Genomic DNA, 16,552 nt, shown 5'->3' with positions numbered 1-16,552 from the left:
GGGATGGGGTGGGGGGAGAAATTAAGGAAGGCCACTTTGCACCCTTACCCAGAGCCTGGGACCCTGAGGTCAGAACAGCCTGTGGGCCACCTTAATTCCAGCAGCTGCCTTTGAGATGCACCTCTTGATCTTCAGGAGCCTGGACTGTCATCAACTCTGATGGAAAAGCAGTCCAAAGCCGTTGGCGGTGGGTCAGCGGCATCATCTGCAGATAAAGAAAGTACCACACATGATTAGCTTCTCCTCTCTTAATATCACGGGTGTTAGGCAGACTTCCTCCTCCCAGAATAACCTCTGGCTTTTGAATCATTTCACATGAATATATGTGGAATCATTGGAGTTTTTAATCTATTTTGTTTTTATTTTACTTTTCCATTCCAATCACTTGGAAATGTACTTTATTAAGCTAAGGCCTAATACAGAAACTACTTTGCAAAAAAACGGGGCCTTATAGAACTTAAAATGAAAATCATACGGTGGGAGCCATCACTGAGTTTCTAAGTCATGAGTTTTCATGTTTCAAATGTTTTATGCTCGGCAGGTGTCTGTATATTATGCTTTCTATCAAAGTTCTTTATACAACCAGGCCTGAGTGAGTCTCTCACATTCTTATCAATCCTTACAAAAATCATAGTTAAGGTGTCATGACAACTCCATGTTCTTCTTATTTTCTAGAATGTTTTCCGTTCGCAGTAGAAATGTTCATGTTGGATTAAACTAGAAAGTTATTTTAAATAGTCATTTGTGAGGTATTGCAGTGAGGAAGATTTTATATTTTTTTATTTTAAAAACTATGTGGTGATTTTCTCTGATTATTTGTTGGATTCAACTGTTAGGAGAAAATCAGATATTCCCTTTTGTAAGTGAAGTTATGAAATCTTCCCTGAAGGGTTTTAGAAATAAAATAAATACTTCTCCCTTGCCATGATGTCAGCACCTTCTGCCTCAAGGAAGGGAAATGGAGTGGAGAATCCCTCCAGGTCCTTTTCAGCCGTATGTTTCTCTGGATTTATTACCTTCACAGAAGGGGCCTCCCACCTTCCACGTTTGTCCCAGGGTGTCAGTCTCATTAGGCCTGGTGATGAGGGTTATATGGCAGGACGCATTCCTTAGACAAAACCTAAAAATCTTCCTAACCAAAGAGCTTTGTTTATAAGGTGGTATCACAGTGTGACAGGAGTCTCAGCCCTGAGCTGGGAGTTTGAGCCTGGAGCTCTGGCTCTAGCTCTGTTATTAACTTACTGTGTAACTTTGGATAAGCAACATCACCTCTCTGGTCCTCAGTTTCCTCACAGAACTGTACCATAGAGGGTTTGGACCAGATGTTAACATTCTGCAAATGGAAGCACAAAACTGACAGGGTTAAATATTTTGATTTTGATTAAGCATAAGCCATCTAGATAGAGTGGTCCCTCTGCTTAAGGAAAGATCCAGCTCCCAATCTGTGTGTTTTTGTACCAGTTTCTTTAAAATACAGAAGATGAGAGTCTTTCCTGAAATTTGTAATAAGAAATCATAAAGTGCCATGACTTTTTATGATTTGCAGCAAATCATAGAGAAACATACCTTGAAAAATAAACACTTCATATTATATGGAGGAGAAAGAAGATTGGTTGCTTTCATTCAGCAAAAAGTGGTAATTTCACTAAGAGCCACCACTTAAGAAGTGTTTGTAGAGACCTGTCACCTTCATGGCACCGTGCTCATGTAGCATGTGTTTGCGGTAGAAGTGACCCATGCCCCTGCTTTTATTTACCCAAAATGTAATTGGGCTCATAGTTTCTTGTTGTCCAGAAGTCTCATCTTTGCTTTGGGGTCTTGATGCACCCTCTCATTCTTCTCTTCAGTGACCCTGCACTGAATGCTGTGAGGTCCATACGTATTTCCCGTCTATGTTAATGCCTTTCAGGAGTGCAGTTGATCAGCCCCACTGTGCATTGATCCGAAACAGTGTTTCAAAGCAGCAACTGAAGGGGGACTCTGTTGATCTGAGAGCTCTGCCTTTGTGTGTAGTGGTGCATGGCTGGCTTGTACTTTGGGGTATAGTCTGAGTGAGACTGGGATGTCCTTTTCCCAGGCAGAGTGCCTCCCTTCCTAGTGTGCAGCTCACAAACACAAGGAGAGCTGTGAACAATAGCTCACCCTGCAGGACCTGTCTGCTCACTGGTGAGAAAACTGCCTTTCCAAGGAAGTAAAACAGCCTTTGGAAACATCCTTATATAGAATTTTTCAGGAAGAAGTGTTCAAAAGACAAAATCCCTTGACTTTTTTGGGAAACCGCTGAGTCAGTGAATAATGACTTTGCCCCACTCTTGTAAAAGAGACAAAAGATACACTTGCCTGGGACTTTGGCTACTGACTGTGTCTTTTTTTTCTTTTTGAAAATACAAACATGGCAGCATCAACAGGGAACTTGGTGTAAAAACCAGGATTTTTTGCCCCCTGCCCTGCCCCATTAACGTGTTACAGAAAACCTCCAGAGGCCACAGGTCTGTCTGCTGCACAGCCCTTCATTGAGTACTAAGTGTCTCCACTGTTTACCAGACATCATACTAAACAAGGTTCTCGTAGCATATTTTTGTTGCATTTTCATCTTCTTTTTGTTTCTTTGAACTACAGAACAAGTACATGCTGAGGGGAAAAGTGCATTTAATATAAAGTAATATGAATAAAGCCCAAGTCTGTTCACTTCTCCTGCCATTCCCCCAACAACGTCACTTCTTCCCACAGAGGTAGCGACTGTTTGATGTGCACCCATCCAGTGAATTTATAAACCTGCATAGGTGTATATATAGTATACATTCTTTCTGTAGATTACAACATAGATTGCTTTGTTTAAAAAATATGAGATAATATTATAATACTGTTTGCAGCTTGCATTTTTACCCAATATTTACTCATTAATAATCCTCCACATCATATGTGTAGAAATATGTTACTCTTTTTAACAACTGCATAGTATTACATGGAATTTAATCATTCTCCTGTTGGTAGACATTCGGATCTCTAATTTGTCACTATTGCAGATAAACTTTCAGAGCAAAGCCTGATAAAATTTATTTGCAGGCATCTGGCCATGTTAACTAACAATTATGCTGTGTTTGTTTGAAGATGTGCTTCCCTGACACATGGACATACCTGCACAGCCCAATCTGAGCGATGAGGTCAATTTATGGGAAGTTTCTTAAATCCTTGGTCTGCCCCACCCACTTCACATTTATCTGTTCAAATGTTTGCTGTAAAAACTAAACATTTTTTCCTCGTGCCCTCAGCCTCCTGCTTCAGGAGGGAACATTGCCTAGAGCTGGGACTTGGCTGCCTGCTTTTCTTAACCTGTGCTTGCATTCAGCCCTCTCCTATCCCACTCGCTGGAGGCAGGAAGTTGGATTTTGCCAAATACCATCAAAGAACCATAGAATGTTTGGGAGAGCTTTCGAATAAACTAAAACTCTTCCTTCCAGCACCTCTATGAGTATATTAGTTTCCTGTAGCTGCTGTAACAAATTACCACACACTTGGCAGTTTAAAACAACAGAAATTTATTTTCTCACAATTCTGGAGGCCACAAGTTTAAAATCAGTATTGCTAGGCCAAAATGAAGATGTCAGCAAGGCCTCATTTGTTCAGAGGTTCTAGGGAAGACTCTGTTCTTTGCTTCTTCTACCTTCTGGTGGCTGCATCACCCCAACCTGCAAAGGCAGCATCTTCAACTTTCTGTCCATCCTCATATGGCCGTGTGTGTGTGTGTGAAATCTCCCTCTCTCTCTCTCTTATAAAGCTACATGTGATTGCCTTTAGCCCCTCCCCATCTCAAGATTCTTAATCACATCTATAATGACCCTTTATCCAAACAAAGTGATTTTTATAGGTTCTAGGGATTAGGACCTGGTATCTTTGGGAGATATTACTCAGCCTACTTTGATGGAGTTGTTCAACCTCCTTTCCAATATATTTTAATATACTGCTGGGACACACTTGATGATTCCTTTGAACCCTTTGGAAGAATGTATTTTTATTCATAAGGAAGGCAGAAATAGATGTTATTTTGCTCTGTGCGTTGAAAAATTTGTTAGAAAGGTGAGGTGGCAGAATCAAGGTCAGACAGAAAATCTCTGGCTTACAAGCTTTTTAAGCCAGAGACTGCATGGCATGAATTGCACACACAACTGCAATGACTTAAATTAAAAACATGCCTATCTTCCCTTTTTAATTTAGAAATATATTAAATTAGCTGTACGATATTTTGTATGCCCTAGCTAGGACAAAGTTGAGAAGCCATCTGTTACACCTTCCTTCTTGCAGATCAAACCACACCCAAGCCATGACGTTCATTTTTTAAATCTGCCCAGATGTGCATACAGGTGTTCCACTGTTGTTAAAAATAATGGAGGGTGTTGGGCAATATTAAGGGCACGACTCCAGGAGAAGTGCATACCGCTTACACAATTCACAGCATTGAAATATTTAATACAAAGGTGAGGTTCACGAGCACACATTTAACTGACAGAGTATGTCTGCTCCTTCAAACCCTGCAGTCCTCCCTGCGAAAAGCCTGTTACAGTTTTGGACTTGGCCCTGCCCTTGCCACGTGAATGCTAATGTCTTATACTTCCATTTCCCAATTTCACAGCAGACCTACATGCTCATAAATTAAACTGCATCGCTCAGCATTATCGTGTGCATTCTAGGATTTAGTCCAAAATGGCCCAGACTACTGCCTATTTCAGCAGAACTCCCTTTGGCCACTGCCTGTTAATATATTATAGGGACATGAGGACAGTGATTTGAGAGTGCAGACCAGGCAGGTCTGCTCAGGCAGGAACATACTTCCCTGCAGAGAGTTCCCCGGGCATATGGGAGTGGCCCAGGGGAATGAATGTGGGGAGATGTTGGCTGCCTCGTTTCAGACAGAGGACAGGGCATAGGTAGACCTGCCCCACAAGAAACAGTGGGTGATGCATCTGCCAGAGTCTGTCTGCTTATAAAAAAAAAAAAAAAGTCAATGTGAATGACTAGAGTTTAAAAGATAAATCAATTGAAAGAAGTAAAATAAAGAAAGCCTGATTATGATTGGGTTTTGTCACTTTCTAAGGCAGTGATAGAATTAAAAAACATACTGAAATGTCCACTCCAGAACCAGGTTGCCAAAGATAAAGGGAACATAGTGGTGTCTTGCTTCCCAATATAACAAATACTGACTTTTAAAAAAATCAAAATAATATCTGCACATGGATTTAAAAAAAAAAAAAAAAACGAATAATACAGAAGGGATTTTAATGAAGAGTCACAGCTCTGTCCCTACTTCCCAAAGACGAGTTCCTTTAGCCTCTCGAGTCTTTCAATTATTTTGGAGGTTAAATGCTCCCAAGCTTTAAATTTTATGCCGCAGAGTCCCATTATTAAAGGTAAAGATTTAATGTATTTATACTCTCCACACCCTACGCTTCCTCCTTTCTCTCATTTTTGGTGGTTCTGTTATAATTTTTATCCTTTAATTGGTTACCTTTTTACTTTAAATAACATACTTCTATCTCTTGAGTCACAGATGGCAAGATAGCTATTTTCCCCTGTTACTTATTGAAACAAACCCAACTTTGTTCAGAGCAGCAGTGTATCATCTAAAAAAACTACACTTTTCAGTTTTTCTTATGATAGTTGTCCTGTGTTCCGGCCAATGAGATGTAAGCAGAATTTGTTTGGTGGGGCTTCAGGAAAACTCCTTATAAAGAGGGCTTACTCCACAGGCAGGTTTCTTTTGCCCTTCTCCCCTCTTTCTCCTTATAACTTGAAACACAGATATGATGGCTGGAGCTGCAATAGCCATCATGTGACCATAAGACAAGCTTGAGGGTAGATAGAAGGCATGTTCTAAGAATGACAGAGAAAAAACATCTAGAGAGATCCTGGGATATTGATGACATCAGAGCTGCCATACTAGCCCTAAACTACCTACCTTCCAACTTCATTTTATGGGAGAGAAGTTTAAGCCTTATCTTATTTAAGGCACTATTTCCCTGTATTTGTTATTCACAACTAAATCTGTGACTCTTGTTCATCAACTTTAATCAGTATCTAGACTTTCCATAGATAAGAGGAAAGTATTAGTACTTCTCCCCTTCTTCCCATCATTCTTTCCCCAACTACTTCTCTTCTGGTTGCTTTATTCTTACATTGCCAATGCTGCTAACATTACCTTTGTGTTCTGTAATCACAATTAAGGCTTCTGTGCCTTTCCACTAGATTGACTTTAAAAGTTGAACATCATTAAATAGAATTTAGATCATTATGACCACATGCATGTTTGCTCCTGGGTCAAGTAGCCCTGGATCACTAAAAGGGAAATTCCTAATGTCAGGGTCAAATGAATTTTCTTTTCTGATATTCTGTCAAAGTCTTGAAATTAAGTCACATTTTAATTTACATTATTTTCGGACCATGTTACTTATATAGCTTTTTTGTTTTACTTGGATTTGTTGTCATTATTGTTGAGAGAGAGTTGTTCTCACCATATCCTCAGTTTACCCAACCTCTCCAGCATTCACCTTTTTGTTTGGAGCCCCACATTTTCATGCTCTAGCCTAGGCTGTTGCTCTCCAGCCTGGACAACTTTCATTCTAGTTTCGCCATCCTCCTGGGTTGGATTACTTCTACGTTTTGTTTTGTTTTGTTTTTCTTCCTTGTTTTGCTGGAACATATCCTCAAAGAACTTAAGAAGGAATTTCTGACAGGTAAATGTTGAGTCCTTGCATATCTAAAAATGTATTTATTCTATTTTCGTACTTAATTCATAGCCTAGATTTAAAGTTATTTTCTCTCAGAAGTATTCAGGTGTTGCTCATTGTCTTTTGCATGTAATGTTGCAAATGAGAGGTCAGATACCAGTCTTATTTTCATTCATTTTTCTATGTACTTTCTGGAAATCTCTAGGGTCTTTTCTTTATTCTTAGTGTTCTGATATTTCAGACCAGGTGTATTATCAATTAGGTTGATTTGGGTTGTGTCACACCAACTCAAATTGGCGTAATGATAAAAAGGGTATTTGTTGGCTCACATAATTGAAATGCCCTAGGTAGGATTGACTTTAGGAGTAGTTCTATCAGGGCCCTGGCATTATTTCTCTGTGATTTTCTTGGTATAGGCAACTGGGTAAATCTAAAAACAATCCTGATAGAACAGAAAACAAGGAATCAAGACAGAGGTTGACAAGCAATGCAGTGGACTTGAAGACTAACATCAGAGAAGACTTAACAAAGGAGAGCTTTTATTTTAAATGTTTAATTGTGATAAAATACACATAACAAAATTTATCATCTTAACCATATTTGAGTATACAATTTAGTAGTGTTAAGTACATTGACGTTGTGCAACCAGTCTTCAGAACTCATTTTACCTTATAAAACTAAAATTCTATACCGTTAAACAGTCATTGTTTATGCCCCTCCTCTCTGCTCCTGGTACCACCATTCTACTTTCTGTCTCTATGAATCTGACTATTCTAGGTACCTCATTTAAGTGGAATTATACAATATTGTCTTTTTATGACTGGCTTATTTTACTGAGCATAATGTTCTCAAATGTTGTAGCATGTGTCAAAATTTCCTTCTTTTTTAAGACTGCATACTATTCCATTATATACATACAATATATATTTTGTTTATCTATTCATCTGTTAATGAATACTTGGGTTCCTTCCACCTTCTGGCTGTTGTGAATAATGCTGCTGTGAACATGGGTGTATAAATATCTGTTTGTGTCACTGCTTTCAATCCTTTTGGTTATATATCCAGAAGTGAATCATATGGCAATGCTATTTTTACTCTTTTGAGGGACCACCATACTGTTTTCCACAGCAGCTGCACCATTTTACATTCCCACCAACAATGCACAAGGGTTCCCATTTCTCTATATCCTTGCAACACTTGTTATTTTTTATTTTTTTGTTAATAGTCATTCTAGTGGGTGTGAGGTGGTATCTCATTGTGATTTTGATTTGCATTTATTTCCTAGTGATTAGGGATCTTTTTGTGTGCTTCTTGGCCCTTTGGATGTCTTTAGAGAAATATTTACTCAAGTCCTTTGCCCATTGTTTAATTGGGTTGTTTATTTTTGTTGTTGTTGACTAAAAGAGCCCTTTATGGGCACCCTAATATGTGCTGGGTATTGGGGGAGCAAACTTTAACAGGTAGAAATGGGTGGAAAGGGCATTCTGGCCAGAGGGCCCCGCAAGAGCTAAGGCTCGGAGGTGACAGAGTGCAGGGTGCGTTCACGGTCAGGGCTGCCCCACCTCTGGAGGGCTGGAGTGAGGAGGCTACACTGAAGGTAGTGCCCGTAGGGAGCCATCAAGAGTGTGGAGACTGTTCCACTTGACACAGAGCTGCCCTCAGCAGGGTCCCGATGGTGCCCATGGGGACACTGAATGCAATTCAGAGGGGTCTGTTGATAGGCTCAGTCAGGAGGCAGCTTCCCTTGGGGTTAAGTCATGAGGTCATGGTGTCAACAAAAATCATGTTTATTCACGAGTCCTGAAAACTTCCCAATGCAGTGCCACGTTGGGACATACCATCCCTCCTTAGGTCCCACACAGCAAGGTTTCCTCAAGCACAGGTACAGTCTGTCTTCACTGCAACTCGGAGGAAGTAGCTGCCTTGATTTCAGGAGACACAGAAAGTACAGAAAGTACTTATCTTTATATTCTGGAATCCCATTAGGAAGTGCACACACTGTGGGAGAAAGGCAAGAACCTAGACCTCCTGGGGTGTATCTCTTTGGATGACTTGGGCCATGAGTCACTGAATACTTGACCAGCAGGAGCTTCAGCATAAAAATATTTTAGCTTTTCATAGAGTAATAAGTCTAGAGAAAGGTAGTACTGTACAAGGTTAATGCAGCTCTTCAGGCCTTCCCTTCATGGTCTTAGGAGGGCTGCAGCAGCCCCAGGCATCACATCCCTACACCAGTGTCCAGGACAGAGGGAGGGAAGGGGCAGAAAAGGGGCCTTCACGTCGTGTTCTTTCATCACCTGAAAAATCTTTCCATAGGTCTCCAGGCACTTCCTCTTGCATCTCATTGGCCAGAACTGGGTCACATGCCCACGCCTGACCAATCACTGGCAAAGGGCTTGGGACAACCATGGTGGATGTGATGCTGTGTTCCTCCTTGTCCCTAAAGTGGAACAAAATCGGGGTGTGTTAGCCAGGAGAAAAGGAATCGCTGTGCTGCAGGAAGGACCAACAGATTTTCCTCTGCTACATCACACTACCTCTGGAACATCTGCTCATGGAAGACAGCCTAAATCATTTCATGCCAGCCTACATTTTATTTTATACTTAAATTATTGTTTTATTGATTTAGCAAGGCCAGCACATTCAGGTGAATTCACATGAGTTGGATGCCTGTGGGTTAGAGCTTTACTGTGTTGGTCTTGGAGCTGGTACCTCCAGATGTCTGCCCTGGGCTTTAGCCCCACCTCTGAGCATGGGATACTCTTCAGTTCCCCTGGCCTGCCTGGACTCTAGCTCTGCCCATTGACCTGGAGGCCTGGGGATCTGCCTGCTGCTCTGGAGCCAGCCCCTCCTGTCCCGAACCTCTGGGAGGCCGTCTGCTCCAACTGCAGGGAACGCTGTGCTTGTGCTGTGCACACTTGTACATTGCCATGAATCACAGTGGCCTAATAAAAAGAGCCATTGGCCAAAGCATGGCAGAAAAATGCATTAGTTCTTCAGTAGTCATACAAGCAAATTAACTCTTTGTTAGTTTTTAAATTCATACATAGTAAGGAAAGTCAACAAGTTCTCACTTTGTAGGAAGCACTGTGTATAACTTGCTGGCAGACGTGTCAGGCTTCTTAGACTGCCCCAACCCAGGTGCAAGTCAGCTGGAACGCTGGCTCCATTGAATCCCCACTCTGTGCTGTGTGCGGCTGGATGCCCTCCGGCAGACAATGGCTTCATTTGGCCTGCTCTTGTGGGGACGGGCGAAATCTGTCATGAACAGTAGTGTCTTGACACGGATAGCACAGGTAAATCCAACTCCCTGACTGTACAACGGAAAGCTTTCTCCTCCCCTTAACGAGGTATAGGAGGCACAGTCCTCAGGTGTCTTTTAGTTCATCTTCACAGAACCCCCATAGGTGCGTGTTGGGTTATCCTCATTTTAGAAAGGACTAAAGGGTTTGCTCAAGGTCACCTAGCTTGTGAATGCCAAGCTTTTCCATTCCAGAGGTCCCCCAAAGGGAAGTGCAAGCAGTCTTAGTCCAAGGGCAGAATAAGTGCTTCATGCCTGTCACTGCCTGAGTGTACATATCTTTGTGTACACAAGAAACGTTCACCTGTACATAGGCTTCAGTAGGGACAGGCATAGAGCCTGTTCTGCCAGTCGTACTTATAGATTCTGAAGCAATAACTGAGGGAAGAAACAAAATTAAGTTTGTCTGTTTAAAAATCATAGATTACAGTTGTTACTATGATCTGCCCACCGTTCTGCCCTAATTTGCAGCCAACACAATAGCAATTATGCATACTATTAAATATATATTGGATAAACTCAGTTAAAATTTTTAATTAATCCAGCCCCAAACCTGGCTCAGGTCTACTCATAGATCACTGCCCAGATTTTCTTCTCATCACTGTGGCAGTCTGCTCACAGCTCAATAAAGAAGGGAAGATGGGCTGCTTGGCTTATAGTTTCTAGAGGAAATTATATTGCATGAGCTGATCTTGGTTATGTTATGTGCCCAGGGAAATTCTCAGGTGAACAGCTATCCTGGAGCATCAGGGCTCTTGCCTGCATACGCTCTACTGTGATTCACTGCGTCTCCACTGGTCTGCTCTGTCTTCATGGAGAGCCTGGCCAAGTTTCCACCCTCCCAGGTGTTTCAGGATCTCCCTATTACCCTCCCATTGCCTTGTGGAACTTGGTAGCAATGATAACTTATTTTCTTTTTGAGTGAATGAATGAATAAGCAAGCTGAAACAAAGTGGACCTTTTTGTTAGAATTTTTAGATTACATTTTAGATCTGGCCCTAAAATTCAGTCCAAGGGGATTTGAGATCTTAGGGACCAGGCTGACAGTAGCATAGGAGAGACAGCTGTCACCCTATATTCCTCAGCAGTTTTTCTTTCTCCTTTGTCATAATCTTCATTCCTCAAAACCAGAAAGGAGCCTGGCTGACCTCCTGAGTTCCGTTCCCCATTAGGCTGCTTCTGTCCATCGAGGCACAGAACAGGCATCACAGGGCAGACACTGCGCCACTAGCCCCTTCTGTTTGACTTCATTCTGTTGTCTGGAACCCACCATCCCTACTGATGGTCATGTTACCATTTCTACTAGAGGGGACCGAGGAGCCTTATGCAAGCACAGCTCCAGGCAACCTGTCCTGCCCTCCACCCCCCAGTCCCACCATGCACTGTCCTCGCTGGGAAAGGGGTTCCCCTGGTCCCTCGATGTGAGGACAGCTGAGCTGCAGTTGTAGACAATCATTTTTATCTGAGTTTCTTTCTGACAAAATAAAAGAATTTTATTATGCTTGGAAGAAGTGTGGTCAGGGCCTCATGGCCTCTAATATCTTCTCGACATCTTTCTCAATTGTCCCTCCCTCTGTGGTATTTCCTGGGTCACCAGGGCAGTACACAATTGACTCTCATGTCTGTCGAGAACTGTAAAGGGTCTGACGAGTTAGCCTGCCACAGCTTCATGGATGCTGGCAGAAGACATGGAGGCTCCTGGGTCAGAGACAAAGGAATTCATTACTCACAGCAACAACAGAAGCCAGATGTCAGCATCTTCTTGTGCCACTTCCCCGAGCCACAGTTTCCACAGGGTGAAGTAAGGAGAGTCAGGTGGCACTCACACAGGCAGTGGATTTTGTTACAGGAGAGGAACTCTGTGCCTAGGGAACCCAGATATTTCATCAGGGCAGTAAACATGCCTCTCCTTGCTCCAAAGAGAGATATCATCTTTGTTGTGCTGACAGTAACTAAGCCTGCCTTTGCCCCAGCAGACGACAATATCTCTGTCTTCCAGGGCTGCTGTTGGCTGTACAAATATCTTTGAAAGATAATTCAAAACAATGAGCAGCCGATTCCTTGCTTGAAAGACATGCAGAAACATGAACAACCTATGAAGAATTGCCTCCCAACATTGTCCTTGTCTTGAACTCATCATACGTTTAATTTGATTATTCCACATATACGTTTTACACCTACTGCGTGCAAGGCTCTGTGCTTGAAGCTGAGGATACAGAAAATAAAACATATCCTCTGCCCTCAAAGAGCTCATTGTCCAGTAGGGTAGATAGACAGTGGACAAGAGAGTAAAGTAGAATGGGATTAGATATGAGAGAAGGGCCCAAGGGGATGTGGAAGGCCAGAGGAGGGGACCCCAACATAGCTTGGGAGGAATGGGCATGGAGAAGCTTTCTGGAGGAGGTGACTTCTAAGTGATGTAGCCCATAAGTGGATAAACTCTCATCGTAAATGGATGAGAGGGAGCACAGTGCTTAGGAGAGGATGAAAAGTGGTTCGATGGAACAGACATGGAGAGGGGGTGGGAGGCTCAGTAATGACTCTGGGACAACAGGTGATGACCAGATAAAGGGTTGTGGATGACGCACCAAAGAGTTTCAGGATTATCCAGAATGCGACTGGTGGGGAAGAGGATCAGGGAATGAACATGTTGATGCGCGCGTTATAAAGATTCCTTGGGCAGCTGTGTGGAGGATGGATCAGAGAAGGTAAGACTGGAAACAGGAGACAGGTTAAGAGCGCATTCAGGGGCAGTCATCCCCAATCTAAGGCAGTGACTGTGGAGTTTGAGAGAGGGGTGGATAAGAACGATACTGCAGAGGTGTCACTGACAGGCTGTCAAGGCGAGGAAGAGGGAAGAGCCCACATGGCTGCCAGTTTTGTGGTTTGGGTGCTAAAGGGCCATGGTGCTATCTCCTGCTGCCATTATGAATGGTTGTTTCTGCATTTTGCTGCCACACAGGAAAGTTCTTTGGGCTGTAGAGGGTGGGGGCTGTTCTCTCAACACTAAACACGGCATATTGCCCGCTGCTGGACTGGAGTGGGGGCCTTGGGCATCGACCCCAGGTTAGGCAGGGCAGAGGCAGGGAGAGGACAGAGGAATCAAACGATGCCTCTGAGGTGGGAATCAGGAATCATGGTCCTTGGGTGGGGTCCAGCCAAGGCAGCAGACAATTTCGGGGGCAAGAACAAAATTTAAGTTCAGAAGAGAACTGATACCCCATATTGGGAGGCAGGAACTTTCAAGGGATAAAGCAAACTGGGCAAACCAGAGGTGCCAGCTGTTGAAAGCAAGAATGGGGATGGGAGGATGACCAAGCCTGGGGCTCTGCTATTTTGATTTAGGAGATATTTCTTCCTCAGCTACTTTGACCTACTTCAGCCTGGACCCTGCCATGAAGCGCCTGTTGCTCCCTGGCTCCCATTTCGATCTGCTTTTCACTTTTTCCTTGTCCCCGATACATAAGGTAAATATTCCTCATATTCATTCTCCACTTCGCGTTAGACCCCATGGGACCCCTGCCCTCGGGGATTGACAGTGTGTTGGGCAAGAAAAGAGTGGGGGCTCAAAAGTAGAGAATAGACAACGTGTCACCTTCAAGAGATCAGAGGAGGGAGCACTGACTTCCAAGTGGGCCACCAGGGAAGCCACACAGGAAAGGTGGCGTGGAAGAGAATATTTCAGCACTAGGAAATGACATAAACAGAGGCTCAAGAAGCAGGAACACTGAGCAGACACATGAGAGAACAGTAGGTGATCCCAGCTTGGTGAGGATATGGAGTGCATGCAGGGCATAGAGAGGGTGGTTGGGAGACAAGTAGGAGAGGTAGAGTGGGTTATCATTGGGTTGGCATAAGGGCCCAGATTTTATACAATGCTTGGTGCATGGTAAACACTCAATAAATAGTTTATCACATTAGTTCGAGTGATTGAACCCAGGCTTTAGGATAGTTAATCTGCTTAGCACATTGAGAATAGATTGGATTGGGGCCAAATTGATGATAGGGAAAGAATTCAGAGTTTCTGTCACCTTAACAAGTGTGGGAGCCTTCACTGGGATGGGGGTAGGGGTTGTCCAACCCACATCAATTGCCCCTCTCTAGGAACAGCATTGTACACTGGTGTGAACCCCAGCGACCATGTCTGCACCATGAGACCCTGTCCATGCTGAGACCATGGCATTGTCCTGTCTTGTCCACCCTGAGATGTCATGTTTAGCTCTTCCTTTATTCTGTGAGATGGCCTGGTAGACTTCTGATAACGCTGCATGCTCCTTCTGCTTTGCCTTTGGTTGGGAGGGGGACCAAGATAACCAGAGTTTGTTTCTCTTGTTTGCAATTTTTAAAAACCCAATAATTGATACAATAAGGTAATTAAATCCTGCATACAGTAGGTAGGTCTCGGTAGTGGTGGAAAGTGAAGTCTTTATGCGAGGAACATTGGCTGTACTTGGAGGCTAATTGTATTGGGCTGAGAGGGGTCTGAGGATGAGGAGACATCCTAGCTGCCTAGCAGGTTTTGATCATGGGTAACTAGAAAATGGCCAGAGTGTTTTTCAGATAAAAGGTACAGACAACCAAAAGCAGGTGTAGGAGACAGTGAATTACCTTTGGAACACAGGGAAAGGAAAGGAGCTCATATTTCTGGAGGAACCTCCTATGAGCCAGGCACTATTCTGAGTGCTCTGTATGGGTCAACTCAGATAACCTTTATGACAATCCTAGGAGGTGTATGTGATCATCTCCCTGTTCCATATGGGCCACTGAGGCTCAGATTGGTTGGTCACCGTAGTAAGCAGAAGGATATTCACAAATATTTCTGGCTCTCTACCTTCAGCACACAAAGTCCAATTGTACTGTCTAGCTCACTGTAGTTGGCGGGGTCTGTGGAAGTGATGTGCCAATTCGGTGCCAAGCATAAAATTGCTAGTGAGGGAGCTTCCAGAACTTTCTTTTTCTCTGCTGTGGTGATTGACTATATTCCAGAGAGTGGTTGATCTATCATCTTGAATCCTGGATTGAAGGACAAAGATGACACAGAGTAGAGCCCCCAACCAACGTGGAATGAGTGTATATTATGAACATAAAATAAACCTTTATTGTTTTAGGCCACTAAGTTAAGTTAGTGTAGCTCACCTGGCTTCTCCTGACTGAAGCACTCCGTTAGGAGGTGCCCATTGGCTTTGATTCCATGTCTTGTTATCATGCCAGTGCCAGGTGGACGTCTGTGGATCTGTAGGAGCCCATGAGCAAGGTCAAGACGAGAACTGTAGATGTGTGCGTCGTCTACACAAATGTGGAAGGGAATGGAAAGAGAGGAATAGGTATTTAGTCTATAGGCTTTGGGGTAATGCTTCTCTCTCTCATGTTCTTTCTCTCCCATAGGTTTGTGGTCCTCTCGACATGGGCTGTTGTTAAGTAGGACATCACTGCTGCCTGCAGGGTCTGGTGGTTCAGAGACGTTGGCTTGAGCTTGTTGACAGCTGCACACTCATAACATTGCTAAAAACTTCATAAACTCTGATGCCTGGAAATAGCCCAAGTGATTTGAGGTTTTGCTCACTTGTAAATGTTTGAGTATTTTGTCCACAAATTGCAAATTGAGTAACTCAATTTTGAGGCACAGCTGTTATTTGGAAAAGACCCATCTAGGAATGCAAGCTCCTTGCAAAATAATTGTGCTTCATTTTTGTCAAGTATCAGAAAACCATTAAACTGCCAAGCCATATGGCAAATGCCCACTCAAAGCAGAGTTTGACAACTAACTGTAATGAATCTGTTTTGGGGGGAAGTAGATAGGACAGCGTCTGGTTTTTGTGATCTATAGAAAAGCAGATTTGCTGCTGCACATTTCAGCCTTCCTGGGTCTTGAATAAGGAATTTTTCTCCCATGAAAAATTCATATAAAAAATTAAGTTATGCTAAATTTTTTCTTAGGTGTGTTTTCTCTTTCAAACAATATCCATTTGAGTTTCTGCATATAAAATAGGTTTAACTGGGACAATAGAACTTCTAAAAGTTTACATACTTTTCTATTTTTTATATCCTAATTCAACAAACATTCATTAGACAGCAGTATATCAGTTAGAATTAAGTTTAGCTGTTATAACAGAAAAAATGGAAAATAATGGTGGCTTAGAAGATTATTTCTTCTCCAGGTAAAAGAAAGCTAGAGGTAGGTAGTCTGGGGCTGGCATGACAGTTTCAGGGTCATCAGGGTCCTGATTTTCTCTTAGCCTATTCTTTGTCACACCTGGAGTTGGTCCTTGTCCTCCGGGTGTAATACAGCTGCCATGCTCCAGCCGTCACATTCCAGGCAGCAAGGGTGAAGGAGAGGAGAAAGGCATGCCTTTCCTTTTTCAGGAGAGTTCCTGGAACTTCTAATGCTTCTATTCCTAAAGCTTCTATTCCTAACGCTTCTCTTCAAAGATCACTGGCCAGACCTTAGTCACCTGGCTGTGCCCAATTTTCAAAGACACTGGGAAAGGTAACAGTATGCCCAGCTACGGACAGAGATTCTATGACTACA

General features: G+C 42.9%; 1 protein-coding gene across 2 annotated transcripts in view; it reads left to right on the top strand.

The window, feature by feature from the left end:
* The window catches only part of NMNAT3 (nicotinamide nucleotide adenylyltransferase 3), a 103,403-nt gene that overhangs the window by 24,813 nt on the left and 62,038 nt on the right, over window positions 1-16,552 (top strand). Inside the window, exon 1 of one of the 2 annotated variants that reach the window (XM_012663851.1) lies at window positions 13,395-13,490. The exons of the other annotated variant lie outside the window; for it this stretch is intronic. The gene's annotated coding sequence lies outside the window, so the exon portion shown is untranslated. Of the gene's footprint in view, window positions 1-13,394; window positions 13,491-16,552 lie in introns of those variants that run through there. 2 annotated transcript variants of the gene reach the window in all.

Source organism: Propithecus coquereli, unplaced genomic scaffold (assembly GCF_000956105.1).
Source record: "Propithecus coquereli isolate 6110/MARCELLA unplaced genomic scaffold, Pcoq_1.0 Scaffold12, whole genome shotgun sequence".
NCBI lineage: Eukaryota > Metazoa > Chordata > Mammalia > Primates > Indriidae > Propithecus > Propithecus coquereli.
This window is presented reverse-complemented; position numbering and strand designations above follow the sequence as displayed.